Here is a 16,885-nt window from a genome sequence, read left to right as displayed (position 1 = left end):
GCTCTTGAACACACCAGGCCTATACCTGCCTGATGTCATTCTCAACCATCCACACCTCAGCTGTGGTGCAGTGCTGTGTCTGTGAGCTGGTCCTCCTGGCCACTACAACAGGAGTGCCTGCCTGATGGCCATGGGTTTGTCAGGTCAGAGTCTCCTTTGAATTCCAGCAACCACAGAGTACACACAGAGGCTCCTCAGGGCCCCAGCATGACCAGGAGCGTCTGAACATCAGGGATTTCCCCAGGAAGGCAGCACGTATACTGGAGTCCTGCAATTCTGGAGTGGCAGTGAAGCCCTATTTTTCTCCAGGAAAATGGTACAATGATAAATTCTGGGAAGACAACAGAAAAAGCAGTCTATGAGGCACTAGGGAAAAAGACAACCTGTACAAAACCCACTGTCCATGACACATCTGACAGCACTGCAGCAGTATCATCACAGCCACAGCACACAGGTCCCACCCATGCTGGGCACCTGAGGTCACTCAGTCACACAGTTCTCTACTGCTCTACTGGGTTACTATTTTTGTCGCTGCCCCAAGAAGAAAGACGCATGTTGTAAAAGAATGTTAGCATAATTGCGCATACAGTAAATCAGGAGAGAGCTAACGAGGCATTTGAAACAGAACTGAAATACAGTCTGCCTTTGCATAGCAAATGTCCCTTCACTGAACCAGAAACAGCTTAACGCAGTGTTTCTATTTTTACAAGAATAACAGGATGATGGGGAAGGCAGGGATGAGAGGTTCCCAGTTATCTACACAGCCAGCCTGCTGGCATGCCCCAAACCACCTTTTCTCACCTGCCCTCACACCACCAGGGCCTGGGTGCTTCCTTACTGTGGGTTTCTGCTCCTCAGAGGTGACAGTCACTGTGGTGAGGCCCAGCAAGCAGGGGACACAGGGGATGTGCTGCTGTCATACAGCTGGTCAGTGGCACAACAAGAAAATAATCCAAGAGTATACAAAGGTGTCTCAGGAGTCTAAGCTCTTCGAGCAAGGATGGGCTTTGATCACAAGGCAAGTAAAGAAGTGGTTATCATTAGTCTCAGAAAACCAAACATCAAGAGAGAGTGATGGACACACCGTACAGCAGGGACAGCTGTGCCAGTCAGATGGCAGGTATTGGTCCACATGAGCTGGGGAGGGAAAGGCTTGACCACTAATCCATGCAGCTGTTAAAGCTATGTGTGGTGTTTTTTATGCATAGTACACTTAACAGGCACATTGCATATAGTTTGACAAGCTGGAAGCATATTCAGCATTATTCGTATTTTTGAAACACTTGTAGATTTTGTCAGGCTACTAGAAACTTAGAAGTTTCAGCTTCCTAACATGAGGCAGGGATGAGTAGAGTAGGGAAACTGGATGTAAAAGCATGTATTTTTCCAAAATCAGGTACCAGACTTCAGTTATAGAACAGCAGCTGTGGATGATAGTGAATTTGGCTACTCTCAGGAAAGAGCTTGTGCTGCTTTGAGCAATCCGTCTGTGCACAACCCATCCTTTTGCTTCAGCAGCTTTCACCAGCGCTTAGGTAAGTCTGACCAGCAGGCTACATCAGAGCTGCTGCCACACATTCTCAGTTATGTATCTCTGTGTGTAAGGGTTGGCTGTTGCTGAGGAAACAGATACATGCTAATAAATCTTTGGAAAGAGTGGCATTCATCTGGCTTTTCAACATACAAATTGTGAGCAGCACATAAAGAAATGGCTGTTTCTGAGATAATATTCCTTTGCTGTGTGCTTAAATATGCCACTCTGAGTCAGTGCTCTGGGTATGATGTGGTAGCTGGCGCGCACGCCATGGCCGTGACCAGAGAGAAGCTAAATGGACTTCCTCTAGCATTCTGATGATCACACAAGCAGAGCACTGATGATGTGAAGGCACTAATACCTTACAGTACCAAGCTGTCAGATCTCAGTGTCTTGATGAGAAGACAAGAGACCATGCCTGACCTATCATTAACTGCATGTCAGGGTTGATACACCCAGCTCACAAGGGGACAGAGCCACATGGTTCTTCTCAGAGTCACCAAAAGGCATGTGACTGACTAGTGAATCCTCAGCTGGTATTTAAATCCATCTACTATTATTAATATCTTAAATTTTATCTATTCAGCAACAGACATGCTGTGAATATGATTTCTGAAATACAGAAAGTCACAACTGACTCAAATAGGCACAGGCAAGAGCCAAGCCACTACCACAGACAGTTCTCATGCAAAGGTGTAACTAAAGACACCTGAAGTACCGGCCAGGATTTGATTTACTACCACCAAACACCATGTTTGTAGGGAGGAATAATGAATATGGAATAAAGCAAGAAATAAAGAGGAAAAAATACCTTATATATGCTTTGGATCGTTTCAGCTAATGTAGCACAGCAGCACTTTAAACATCTGCATGCCTGCAGGCTGCCAGGCTCTGCACTCTCCTCCCCGCACTCTGTGCTGGTATAACGGGATGGGGGCCAGGAGCAGACATAAGCGCTGAAGTGAGTTTAATCATCACGATGCTCAGAGCTCATTTTTCTGTTAGCTCTCTGTACCAGTCTGTACCTTACACTATTTTTTTCAATTGTATCCAGTTCAATTCCTAGGTTGATAGAGAAATACAGAATTTACCCAGTGTAACAATCCCTTTTGCAGAGTAAACACTGAAGGGCAGCTCTGAGCCAGGACTGACATTTCCACGGCACAGAAGCACCTGTAGTTCTGCACATCACTGCAGCAATGAGCTGCTCCAGCTGGGCCAGAGCACGATGCAGCGGCCTCTCTGAGGAGCAGGCTGCTACTGGGGAAAAAGGGGTCGGGACTCTTAACCCCCTAACCCGGGAACGCTAAAACACACCAGCAGATAAAAACTTTTTCTGCAAAATGCGTTAGCTGTACTGTGAGAACTGCTTGTCTTCCACAGAAGCAGGTATTAAAGGGAATGCTCGCCATTTCCAAGCAAGGCAGCACCTAGGCTCAAAAGGCTCATCTTACCACAGGCTTTAATCTTTGCGATTAAAGCAGGGTTTGAGAAACAACTATTAATTTCCATATGAAACAACACTTATGTGCTGGCTTTGTAATATCAAGGTCAACTCGGTACATGTTCTTGAAGAGTCTCAAGCCAGTCTCTAGGAGAGAAACATCAGAAGGCAGAATGCAAACCCAGCCACCCTACAGCTGCTCTAGCTACTGCAGCTGGCGGCAGTGGAAGCAAACAAAAATTAGCTATTTTTCTTTGTTTATAACAACATCTAAGTTTGTAGACAGCAGTGTTTGCCACCCAAAGGCAGTACTAACACTGACGCTTTGAAACTGAGAATGGACAGCAGTACTAACATTGCACTGGCAGTTTTGTGCATCTGCAGCCTCACCTGTGCAAGAGCAGGGTGGATCGACTGCTGTATCACAGCAATGCCTGTGCACAGGCTGCCAAACAGGAGACAGAGCCAGGACTATCGCACATAGCTGCCCCAAATTAAGTCCATTACACGTGGGCAAACAGATCTGGCGTGCCAAAGCCCAGTCTATGGGCTTGTTTGCATTCCAGCTACTCAGTCTCTGTTTGTCTCAGGGTGGACACCTTGACATAATTACCTCATATGTCCTGGTCTTGTTCTGACAGGAGCTCCAGGCAATATTAACAGAGATAAAAGATCTTGACAACTTACAGAAGGAGGAATGAAGACACCTTTAGGAAATATTTATCTTTGAGCTACTTGGGTCTAACTGAATAAAATTTTAATAGCTTTCTCTTGATAATGCCAAGTACACCGGATCATATAGAGAAAAAAAATGAACCCAAGAGCACTGAAGATAGGGCAGTTCAGGGAGAAGGTGCCAATAAAGTGGAATTTACTTTTCAGGTCTGTGATCCTAAACCAGACACCTGTGAACAGCACCTGAACCCAGGCCCTTCCTGGAGAACTATAATGGTTGCTGTGAAGCCTGCATTTGTTGCTCACCCCACCCAAACTTTAGCACTACAGACCAAAGCTGAACTGGGCCAGCACATCAAACATATAAACCTTGTGGCAGTCCTGTCCCCAGAGGCAAAGTATCCTTCACCCCTCGCTTTGCTTCCAGAGCTTCTCTTCTGCAAATACTTATTTTTTCTGAACGTGGGTGGAAGCCAGCTAGCCTCTCCCTTCAACTGAATCCACAGGATACTTTCAAATCATCCTGACAGCTTGCTCTTTCTACCTCTCAAAATTTTTAGCTTCACTATTTAATGATGGACAACAGAGATTAATTTATCTCACAGAGCTTCTGTCATCTGAACAGCAAGCATTTAGTCTGAACGAGTTATCTTGATTGCCTTTATGGAGCATCTCCCCTTTGTGGAGAGAGGCAGGCACCCCAGGGAAGGGTTCATCCCAGGCATCTACCTTAGCATAATGAATTAACCAAGCCCCTGGGGGTCCTGTCTCCCTTCGGTGCCAGGGAGGAATCTGGCTTCACTAGGACTTGCTGCCTGGCTGCAGGGTGCCAGAACCACTGACAGGACTCCACAGCCACAGCAAACATTTCATGGCTTCTTGCTGCTCCCCTGTCTGTGTGTTTCAGGATAACGCGTGTCCCCACATGGGCTGTGGGCTGCAGTCATTGCTTCAGCAGCATGGACCCACACACCACAGCCCCATCCAGCCATGCCCGCGGCAGTCCTTGCCCTTCTGCACACTGGGTCAGCTGCGCGATTCCTCAGCACCCATTTCAGAGCACTGATTAAGGATAGTGGAGGGCGCTCAGGCACTTACCAAACACTGCAGATCTCCATTCAAAATATTTAAATTTGACAGTGATTCTCTTTTGACAAATCTGAGATGTCAGTTAGCCAAGATCTTAATCCAGTTAAGCGTGCTACACTGATAGTCTATAGTGCTCCCTTTTTCATCAGTGCCTGTTGTCAAACTCCTCATGTGACATCTAGTACAGCTCCTCCATTTACCAAACACTCAAAATTTGTCATCACATTTATTTGGTAAGAACTATTTTCCACAAAACCATTCTGACTGGCATTAATTACATTACTCCCTTTTATTTATATCATCCGAGTCCTGATTCTCCCTCAGAAGTGGTTTAAACAGATGGGAAGAGGAGGAGGATCCCCCTGCAGCAGGCAAGGAGAAGCTTTGAAAGCTCCTTTGCAAGTGCTACAGGAGGAGGGAAGCGACCCTTGCAGAAAGCGGAGGCGGCAGAGCTGTGCTCCATGTTATTGCAAATCGAAATAACTGGTGTGTGAAGAGTATGGCATAAGACAGCATGCCAGGTGCGTGTCCATCTGAGCCAAGTTAAATGGGACTTCTCAGACTCCACAGTGATGCAAGAAGTTCTCAGTTCCTCACCTAAGATATGGGAGCTGGAGACTGTAATGCAAAACAAAGCAACAAAAATTTCTTCAGACTGTTTTATTTTTGGCTGAAATAGGCCAAGAAAGTTCTTAAGAAAGCATGGGGATAATTACCTGTAAGCTGAGGAGGACACCTACTCATCTAGATCCTGTTGGTGCCCTCAGTTCCACAACCATCACTCTCCCATGACCTGCATATCAAGGGAGTCTGCTAGTTTTGTGAACTAACATCCTTGAACTTTGGCATACAGAAACAATAGGAGCAAAGTCTTTCTTTCAAACCTGTTAGTACTCTACAAATGCTTGTTTTGTATCACATTTTATAGTTAAACGTTGCTGTTGCTGGCAGTGATTGCAGTAAGTAAAGCTGTAAAGCAGCTTCCATTTCAACCTTTCATACAAGTTTCCAGAGGGTACTTACTTAAACTTATATCTATGCAACATTTGTTTTCTAGTGTAAGTGAAATATTTTTTTCAAGAGCTTTCCAAACAAGCAGATACAAGGCTGAGTGACAAGGTGACAAAACGGTAAATGAAATTATATGCTGACAACTGTAACACAAGCAGTATCTAACACAAATGACTGACTAAATGAGCTGCTCCTCAGGAATGTCTCTGCAGACAGATTTAAGAAAACATCGACCTGCTCCATCAGAGTCAGAAAGTCTGAACATCAGGAATGACTCAGAAAGAAAGATGGAAGAGAAGAACTAGACAAGGCACAAGGAGCAGCAGGAATGGAAAGTGGGAAGGGTTTCTAGGCCAGTACAAGCTAAACAGACCTTGAAGCTGCAATAGAGAAAGGTAGACAGAGGGTGGCCACAAGATGAAAGCTTACAAAATGGTTATTTGTAATGCCAGGTTGATGGGTGTCCAGTGAAATTGCCAGGCAGGAAGTTTACTACAAAAGCAGTACTTTTCCCTCTGGTGCATAATGAAGCTGTGCCACAGGCTGCCACAGAGCCAAATACATAGATTATTTTAAAAGAGATTAAGTCATTGCACGTCCTTTCAGGCCATTTAAACACATCATATCTAGATACAGCCCAGCAAGGATCTTAAACACACCTGGAAAGGCACACAAGGGAAAGAGTTGGGCCATTCCTGCATCTAGTCCTGAGCAGTTACCCCAAGTCACAGGTCAAAGTGTTACTGGCTGCCTGTACAGAGCTGGTCTTGGGATTTAGAGGAGTAAAAACACAAAAGAAATGTTCACTATCCATGTTACCCACAAATACTACTTGAAAATGGTGAGCCCTGAAGCTATTAACAGGGACAGATAGGTCCCCTAAGGTACAGAAACACTCTTGTTCGTGTAGAAAATTAGCGATTGCTAACACAGAAACTACAAGGATGCTGGGAGGTCCTCTGTGTAGAGCTGTCACCCTCCTGGCTGGGACCCCTCAGGCAGATGTAAGTCAGCACTTGCACATAACAGATCCCACGCGCTGTTTATCCTACTCACATAACACTCACCAGGCATGTGGAGGGAGGTCAGTCCACACATCTGGAGTAGACATTCGTCCCTACTACATGGATGACCAACTCGTGGAGGAGTTTTTTTCCCAAAAAAAGAAGGAGGAAAGTGTACCCAGTGAAACCTGGCTGTTCAGACATTGGCTGGGAGAAGGTTACAGGGGTGGGTGTGTGCCACATCCTCACTCAAAATGTTCAAAAGGGTCTTTACAATTAAGAGCTTGAAGGACCTCAAAACCTCCTTAAGCACTAAAGGCCAGAGAACTTAAGTCATTTCAAAGCTCTAAATCAGCTTAAACAGCTTAAACTCATCTAAGGCCTTAAAGTGTTTTAAGTACTTTAAACCCATCTAAAGCCTTAAAGTGGCTTAAGGAACATGAAATACTCTAAGGCTTAAAAGTTGTTTAAGTATCTTCAACTTTTGGCTACTCCACTCCTCATACCTCTCTCAGTTGTGTGGCACCCATCACTTCAGGTTAAGGCAGGATTCCAAGCCCTACAGTCCCATTTACCCCAACAGCCCAGAATCACTCTTTTTACCCCCTTTCCAGCTATTCTGAGGTGCTTTGGGAAGCACTGAGCCCCTCTCCCACCTCAGCACAGACTCACATCCTGCAGCCGACAGCAGCGCTGGAGCAGGTGCACACAGCTACTCGGGTTTGTAACCAGGTTTACTGGGCTGGTGCCGTAACAGCACCTGGAAATCAGCCACACGCTCTTCTCCTGGCTTCTTTGGTTTCAAAGACTGGAAGGAGTGAGGCCCAAGGTTGAACTCTCAGGTTTGAACAAGACTTTGACCTCCTTCTACAAAGTTTCTAGCTTCTGGTTCCAGTTTGGCTGTAGATGAAAACCATGTCAGACTGACTGACTCCCCACTTCACCTCACCAAGAGTTTTGAAGTCTATGTTTACTGCAGAATATGAAGCATGCCTAGTTAACAGATTTTTACATTTCCTGTTGCCCTGATTTTAACTGTACACCTGGGAATGGCAATAGCCCAGGATGTTTCTGTTTGGTTGTTCTCACATGTAAAGCGATTGCTGTTGCATTTTTTTTACACCAACATTTCTCAGGTACCCAAATAGAAACTATTTTCTTTAGAAAGTTTTACGTAATGTTACATTAACACATTTTTATGTCACTGATGCTACAAATGTGCCCCAGTCTCCTCTTGCTGCTGCCTGTAGCATCACCCTTCCTCTGCACCCCCACCAAGACACCCCCTTGGGACATGTCCCATCCTTTCCCCTCTCTGCAGCACAGCTCCCCCTTTCAATGCCTCTCCCATGACTTAATTTTGAGATTTTTCCTTTCTACCTCCTTTTTTGCTTTCTCTTTCAACATTATTTCTTTCAACAAGTAAGGAATATACAGTACAGATCCCCCAGGACAACATATCCAAAACAGTTCAGCTGCATCTGATCCGACACAGGGATAAATGTTGTATTCTGGTTCTTTGCGGAAGAAAAGGGCATCATGCAGTTCCAAGAGCTCTTTGCCTGCTGATGACTGTTGCTATTCCCTTCCCCCAACAGATACACCAAGTTACAGAATCAGTTACAGCTTGAAGCCAAATTAATCTAAATTTGTTTTACAAATAAGGTTAAATAAAACCTTTTAAAGCAGATACAAAGTGCGTTGCTAGCAAACCACTCTGAATCATCAAAAGGTCAGCATCTCTTTGGGCTCACAGCAGGCAGTAAGCCAGAAACACAGCACACAGCTTTCCTTTTCATGTGTATGCATGATTTAATTTTAGTGGAATACACTGCAGAGAACATGCTGAAATGATTTATTACTCCTACCTCCTTGGATTAACAGCACTGTGACAAAGTCTGTACAACACTGCTAGGTGTTGGTGGACATGCTGGACCAACAGAGATAGTTTAGTAATTTCCATGACCTGCCTCTCAAAGATGGTCTCCCTGCCTCAAAAGAACCGTGCAGTTCAGTTGCTGTTTCCTTTCCTCACCTTCTCCTGAGAGAGAAACCCTGCAGGTTTTTTGTGATCCAAAACTTATTGTTCCCTGACCTTTCCTTCCTGGTGATCTCTCTCCCAATGCACATGCACATCCTTTCTTCACTGAGCTAAGAATTGAGGTCTGTCCTTTTCTTTGAAAATGGGGCAGAGGAAAATCTGAGTATTAGAGAGAAAGAACAAAAAACCTCGATAATGTCTGTCAGGCAAAGGAGGTTGCCTGGCCTTTGTTTTTGGTTAGTATCTGTAAATATAAGTGAGTCATTTCTTTTGTAGTCCCTACAGAAGGTTCTTCAAGTAAGTTACACTAAAACAAAACAAACAAACAAATAAACAAACAAAACCAACCAACCAAACAAACAAAAAACAAACAAAAAAAGAACAAAATACTACCAATCACCTCTTCATACTGCAAATGTCCAGTTCTAGGTAAAGAGGATTGATTCAAGAAGCAGGTTCCTGGGATCTTTTTGAGATTTTATTCATTTGGCTCAAGTCCACAGGATCTAGATGAAAAGACCTAGCGATCTAATGGCCTAAAAAAAGCTCAAGCCTCAAACCAGAACCACATTCCTGTTTCCAAATCACACTACAAACAAGCCCTCTAACTAAAGCAGACCAAAGCATCTGCAGAACACGACTTCTTTAGTCCAAATAGGAAAATACCAACATATCTCCTGTTCCCCATATGTTCTCATTTCAGTCACCTTGACTCCATTGTACAACCCTCCCATAGCGGCCACAGGCTTTCCAGTGTGACAAAGTAGTTTTGCAAAAGCAGCTGGAGGCATAGCACATTCTGGTAGATCAGGCAGCAATGGGACACTGGAGTCCCTGGCTCTCCTCTCTTGGAGTCCAGTGGAAATTACTTGCTATGTATTTAGATAGTGCTTAGTATAACAAGTCCTGACTCCTGGGTGCTGCAGGTGTGAATCAGGGTATTAAAAATACTAAGTCACAACTCCTAAGCAGCCCATCTTTTCCGAATCTCCTGCTGGAAATATTTCATTTGGTGAGGCAAGGGAAGCTGTGTGAGGCTGCTGCTGAGAGCTCCTGGGGCAGCTCTTTACATTGACATGTGATGCCTATGCACAGCATTTGTATTTCCATACAGAGTTTGCCATAACTGCAGACATTCAACATGCCAAGACTGGACAAGATCACAATTCAAAACAACCACAAGCAGTCAAACCCAGCTCTACTGTACTGTTCTGAGCCACATTACTGCACCAGCTATAGACAATGGGCCTATAAATAACACTCATGCACTGCCCCTGCACAGTGGCCACCAGAAACCAGCACAGCTCAGCAGAAGACAACATACTAATTCCATTCTTGTGTTCATACCCTAAATGGATGCAACACTAAACAAGCACAAGATTTTTAAGTGTGGATGCTATGGTGGCTTGCCCCATGCCCTGCGTCACCTTGGCTCTGCTCAGCAGCCTGCTCTGGGCAGGAGATGCAGCAGGAAAGAAGGAGGGATGTGAAAGCAGCCCGTTTCTCCAGCTGGTGGAGGCTCTACTTGCTCTGCCGCCAAGGGACAGCAGATTCAGGTGCCCAGTGTGAATCTGGTGCTCTCTGGAAGGAAAAGCATACTGGAAGAGACTGCGCTGGGGGCTAGACATGAGACCTGGTGCTGCAGAGCGATGTGTGGGACCAGAGCCCTGCACCAGGCCCTTGTTCCAGAGCAGCCAGATCAGCTGGGCAGCTACAAGGGAAAGCAAACTCCCAAATTTCCCTCTCCATGGTCATTCACACCCGACTGACTGCTGAAAGATTCAACATCCCCTTGGTACTTGGGGAGATGTTTGGTTTTTAGCATTACCAGCATAGCTGAGCTGACCATCACTCTATCGGTTACAAATGCAGAATGCTTGCATGCGTGTGGCAGGACAGAGAATACCACCATGGGCCTTCAGCAGGTCCGTGCTACCGCCTCAAGTCCCATTGTCACCCCTGCCGAAGGCAGATGCAGAGGGGGTGCACTGCTTGTGACAACCATGACCACGTCTGGAGTAATCCCAGGCAAAGAACAGATACAAGGATTCAAATAAGACATCACTTTATTCCAGAGTTTCCAGCACGTTCTGTAGTTAACAAGCCCAATGACTTGGCATAAATAACAAGTACTCTGCCTCTTAAAATCTTTCTTTAACCTGCCTAATGGGACTTCTTTTGTTGGCTTTTCTTTAAATCAAAACACTAAAAGCATTAATTAAAGTAATTGTTGATGGTATCATCCTAAATGCTTACTGTGTTTCTTATCTGGCTAGCTCATGCCTTAGATTCCACGAATAAATCACAAAGACAGCGGATACCGCATATCACCACAGAAATGAGTTTAGCCTGGGAGAACAAATTAAGGCAAGATATAATCTAAAGCTGAGATCTCCCTTTGGAAATGCCTTGGTCTTACTCCTGTTCACAGATGCTCTTTGCACTTGCGAGGCTCAAAGTAAATCAGTAGGAGAGCAAAGCTCTAGTGAACCCACCCCACACACGGGGCAACACAAACTACCCGTGCAGAGCTCAGGGAATCAGTACCTGCCCCATCCCTGCACATTGCTTTGCTTTGTGGTACCATCAGCCCCACAGAAGCAGCATGGGCAGGCACAGCTCTTGCTCTGCACCCCAAGGAGGAGGCTCCAGCAGCCACAAAGGGTCTGGCTGGTCCACAACAGGAGCAGAGAGCTCAGCAGGCACCAGGCACCCCGACTGCTTTGCAGAGGGGCAGTGACTGCAGGGCTCCCCCTTTCCTGGTCATGCTGCTGCCTCCATGGGGGTAAGGCCCAAATGTCACAGCAGAGACTGACATTCAGATGGCTACAGAGAAGGCAACCACACAGCTTCCCTGCAGGGCCCTATCTCTTGTGTCAAAGAAGCACACAAGCTTTGATGTGTCGAAGCAAAGGCAAACGGTTCTGGTTCTCACAGTACAGCTGCCGTAGCTGGGCAAAGAGAACTTTTTGGAAATAAGGACACCATACCAGGTATAGTGTAGATGTGGCAAAAGTGTGACAGAGAGAGAAGGGACAGAGGCGGCTGCAGCACTGAGGAGCTCTTGCCTGCTCAGGGAGCCCACCAGCACCAGGTTTGGTACTTGATCCCTTCCAATCCCAGTGGAGCCCTTCACATGCAGCGGGAACAGGGTGTCCCCAAACTGTGCTGGCAGCAGCTAGCAGAAGGGGAGTTACTTCATCACCACAAGACCAGCTCCAGCTACCTCATCAGTTTTGCAGGACACTGCAAAGAGCATGATCTAGAATCAGTCTTGGCTGGCAGACATTTGTGCTCAGCTCACCAGCTGCCCCACATCATTTCTGTTTGTTGAGCCAAACATCGAGATTATGCATAGAGTCAACCTACCAGATACTCTCCAGAGCACATGTATGCGTGCAGACCCTGTGAATAACGGCATTTAACATCGGATGTGTTTTGCACTATTTCAAGATACAGAGCAGGCGAGACAGCAATAACAGACAGTTCAAACACAGTGCACGGGCTGCCATGATGCAAGGCCTGTTGTTGAGAGCAGAACACTCACCCACCAGAGGAGGGTGAGAGCTTCCCAAGGCTCACGCACTTTCAGAGCCTGCTCAAACTTTGTGCATGATCTGCCCTCACAAGCAGCCACCAAAAGCTTTCTGTCACTGACACCTATGACCCCAAAGCCACACTTTGGTCCCCCAGTCTGTTACTTGAAGGCTGAGCTCAGCTTTCTCATCTTTCATTTGTCCTTTCCAATAAACAACCTTTTTTCCACCTTACACCATAAAGTTATGGTTCCAGCTGTAACTGAGACCATCAGTAAAGTTTATTGGTTTGAAAGCCAGTGTGCTGAGGTTTGGTAGGTTTTTTTGAAATGGTAACTTCAGAAAATGACATATACCGGGTAGTTCCAGTGGCTGTTTATCACAATGTCTATCTAATAGAGTTAGTAGCCTAGTTTAAGATTTTTCATAATTCAAAACTGTTACGTACATAAGAGATTCCCAGCAAAGTGCAGCAAGCTGGGGCCTGCTGCTGCTCCATACCCAGCACTGCAGGAAACCCTCAGGAAAAGGATGTTCCATACTCAGATGTAACTCAGAAAGGAGCTCAGCAAGGACAAATTTCATTTCTTGTTGTGCTAAAGTGACACAGTTTTGTATAACACTAACATATTACACACAATCACATAAATGACTGGTACAAAGTACATCACTCATGATGATAGAGACAACATCACCATCCGGCCTTTCTCAATATCACATCAGATTCCAGGAGCCATAAACATTCAGGTCTGAAAGAACTGCAGCAACTTCAACTGTTAGTGCCAGAAAATGTGCTGCCCTCGTGAAAGCTGTATTTAAATTACAGATCACCTAACACACAAAATGAAGGATCCTGCTGAATTTTAAGGGCATGGATGTTTTGCACAGTCTCCAACACAAATGCAAGCTGTGTCATCAAGAGCAGTAGATTGTGGCTTCCTTTCCAGTCTGTCTTCCTCCAGGAATTGGTCCCTTCAGTGCCATCAAGTAGAGGGCTGCTCCATTGAGGTGCCAATGCCCATGCCTAGAAGTGCCGCGAGATGTACGGGGCTGCCGATTAAACATCATTGAGGTGAACAGGCCTGGAGTGAGTGCACCGCTTTGCTGCCCTCCCCGCCTAATGCATCTACAGGAGTGCTCCTTGAGGTGCTTCCCCGCTGAGCCTGGCTGCTGCTGGCCACCGGGAACACGTGGCCTGCAGGCAGTGTCCTGTGCTGTGCTGTGCCATTTTAATGCACACAGCAGATAAGCGCTGAGATTTAATAAAGGAAAACGGGATAAAAGCCAATAAAACACTCCTTCCACACTGCCGCAGGGTTTATTCAGGCCGAATTCCTGATGCATTCTATTGATCAATCACTTTGGCTAACTGGGCGTTACTCATGCCACCGCAAAGCACAGTGTTCACCATGGCAGAGCAACAGAGGCATCACAGGGTTCCACTTTTTACAGCAGGTGTTTACACGTAGCAGGTCCTTGTGTAAGGGCTCAGTACAGGATGGGTGTTCCTCTGCAAACAAAGCAGCAGCACTTCAGGCTTCTCCACGGCTGAAGAGTGCTGCGTACAGGCACAATATCGTCATCGTTAGGAATCGAGGCTGATAAGCGCCACAGAGAGCAGTTACGATTAAGCAGGTTGGCTCTGTTACCTCTTTCCCTTTCTCTGGTTTAACGGTGATCCAAGCTGCAAGGCACAGGTGATGACAGGAGAGTGAGGGGAGCAGGGTGGGGAAGGAGATGATGATTAATAAACAAAGGAGGGGTACTCTGAGACACACAGTTACTGTAACAGCAGACAAGCAGACCAGAGGCAGACAACAACATGCTGACCTGCTGATTTGTCGCCCAGTCCTGGAAACCCCCACACACCACACCACTACCGGCAGTCCTCCTTCAGTGAAACGCCAAAAGAAACATCAGCACCACGTTGACAATGATGAGGAAGAGCAGGATGACAAAGACCACTACTCGCTGGGTCTCTGGGTTCATGTTGCAGCGGAGGAAAGTGTGAAGTGCGCTCCATTTGTGCCTGCTTCGGTCAGGGACCTTTGCCATGGCTTCAGCCCCCAGGAAAAAAAAAAAAAAAGCAGCAGGCTTCTTAAGTGACCGCTGTACAGCCCACAGCAGGGGCGCGGATGGGGGCACAGGGCTGTGAACAAAAGGCGTTTTGCAGCTCTCAAAAGCAGAAGTCTAAATGGTTTGACACAGCCATTGCTGGTCTCGCACAGCATGTGTGCCAAAACGCCCCCTCCACACCCCGTTATCTCAGGGGTACACTTATCAGCACATCCGTGGGTTTCCACATCTTCTTTGCCGAAGGAACTGTCGGCATCGCTTTAGCAGCAGGAAGACGTTGAATTCCTTCTTGCAGAAAGCCCGAGCGTGCCGGAGCACTGCAATCCGGGCTGCGATATTGGCTTTCCAGAGAGCGGCTCAGCTATTTGCTGGGCGCCGTCTCCAGGATACATGCAGGCCTTAGCAACGCGGCAAGCGCCAGCCCGACCTGTGTGCAGGGGAGGCTTCTAAGGAGGGTCAGGAGTGGATTAGGCGGCTGCTTTTTTAAATCCTTCCACCCGCACTAAGAGCGTGCCAGCAATAGAGACAAGTCCTGCCAGGAGGCAAATCCCACTGCTCTGCTGGGGTGGGGAGGGCTGTCCAGGCGGCAGCGCAAGGGCACGGCGAGGGCTCACACGGCTTCCCGCACACCCAGCGTGCAACAGGCTGGTGGGCATTTGCGAGGAGGTCGGGGGGGGATGCAGCCGTCTGAGCGGGGTCCGAGAGAAGCGTCTCTGGCTGGACTCTGCAGGATCCTGGAGCCAGAATGTCTAAAGGACTTGGCTACCTCTGTCAACACCTCCACAGGACTAAGGCACTAAAAACCCAAACCTCTGCAACCAGAAAACCTCTAGTCAGCTCTGCAGAGCCCTAAACACGCTTTTATTAACATTTTGCTGCTGGACTCTGAGGTTCATCAAGCTGCCTGGGGTACACTCACAGGTGCCACAGGCTAAGCACAGCTCCCTACCAGTATCTGATCAGGACAACCAGGACTAAAAGGCCCTCTCTTCCTTGGAACGGTCAGGGATGGTTCTTGGATAGCACCCATCACAGACATGCTCCTTGACCACGGCTGCAGCCCTTTTCTTTCCTCTAACCAGCAAAGCAGAGCCCACCTTTTAGTCAACTGCTGGCACTAATGGCACTCCCCAGGGAAGGGAAGACCCAACATGCAGGACCATCACTTACGGGAGGTAATTCCACATCTTCCAGTTCTCACACACACACCCTCTCATGAAAATGAGAAATACTAATCCAGCAATCAGCCCCTGGAGCTAGGGGGAGGTGAAACATCAGCTAGTGCATGGAGCAAGGAGGATGACTCTGCACTTTATCCAACAGGGCCAAACATGAGAAAAAAAAAAAAAAAATTCCAAACCCCCAATGTGTGTATATACACACACACACATATTCCTAGCAGCAGGAACCAGAAGTCATGGCTCCCCAATTAAACATACTAACTGCTAAACATCTACAGTGGCATCTGTCTCTGGGAAGGGCAGCAAGGGAGCAGCACATGATGTGGGCAGGAACAGAACACATTTGGCTGCTCTCACAATTGAGAGAATCCATATTAAAAAAAAGCTGTCTCTTTTCAGGTGTTAGCACATCAATACCCATGTTTCTTGAAGATCTGTATAGTTCCTGCATGTATCCTGGAACACAGCAGGTGAGAAATTTAAAAGGGAAAATGTTTAAGAGTTAAGGTCTGTCTAGGTACTTTTTTTTAATATTGTTTTTCCCAAATGGTGCTAAGCAGTCAGACAACCTCCACTGTCTCCTTATGCTTCCAGAATGTTTAAGATATCTTTTTTAGGCATTATAAAATCAAGCCTACAATTATTTTGGTTTGCTGTTTCTGAACTTAAAGATCCTGCAAATCTCTTTGTATCTAGCCTAAATATAGAACAAGGCAGAACAATGTGCCAGAGAAGGGCTTTTGCTCTCAGTGCAGCTTCAAGACCTGATAAGCAGAACTTCACATACAGTACAAACTACTGAGATCCACAGGCTGCCCAAGCTGCCAAGAGGTTTTGAGTTTTGGGACTGCACTCACTTTAGGGCTTTGAAAAAACAATTATCCTGTCATAGGTACCACAGCATAATTTGTAAATTCCTAAGCACGCAGACTTCAATTCAGTGATGTTTCTTCAAGTCCGCGGTTGAGTCCATCAGTGTGTTGTTCATCTCCTGGCCATTCAGCAAATCTTGTCTGGTTTTGAAGGCTTTTCATGAACACATTGAGTTTGGGCATAAGCCACTGAACAGTATTTGGGAGGGATGTGGATCTTCAGCAGAAGCTAATCATGATGAATGGGAAGCATGATCACACACGCTGCTTTAAAACCCGCACAGCAACCATCTTCTCTAGTCACTTAGTGACACTGAACAGAAATAGGTAAATGTCAGTGACCCACCAAGAGACACACTGGTGAGGCAGATTAGCAGAGCTTATAACGTTGGTGCCATAGGACACCAGACAATTTATAAAAT

The 16,885-nt window shown here is 46.4% G+C and overlaps 1 protein-coding gene across 3 annotated transcripts in view; it reads right to left on the bottom strand.

Moving 5' to 3' along the window:
- Positions 1–16,885, bottom strand: part of ARHGEF4 (Rho guanine nucleotide exchange factor 4) — a 107,781-nt gene that overhangs the window by 11,006 nt on the left and 79,890 nt on the right. Inside the window, exon 1 of one of the 3 annotated variants that reach the window (XM_082055252.1) lies at positions 14,165–14,549. The exons of the other annotated variants lie outside the window; for them this stretch is intronic. The gene's annotated coding sequence lies outside the window, so the exon portion shown is untranslated. Of the gene's footprint in view, positions 1–14,164; positions 14,550–16,885 lie in introns of those variants that run through there. 3 annotated transcript variants of the gene reach the window in all.

This window comes from Streptopelia decaocto (genome assembly GCF_964273445.1).
Source record: "Streptopelia decaocto genome assembly, chromosome: 6".
In the NCBI taxonomy this organism is placed as follows: domain Eukaryota; kingdom Metazoa; phylum Chordata; class Aves; order Columbiformes; family Columbidae; genus Streptopelia; species Streptopelia decaocto.
The sequence above is the reverse complement of the archived record's forward strand: the minus strand, read 5'-3'. Positions and strand labels throughout refer to the sequence as shown.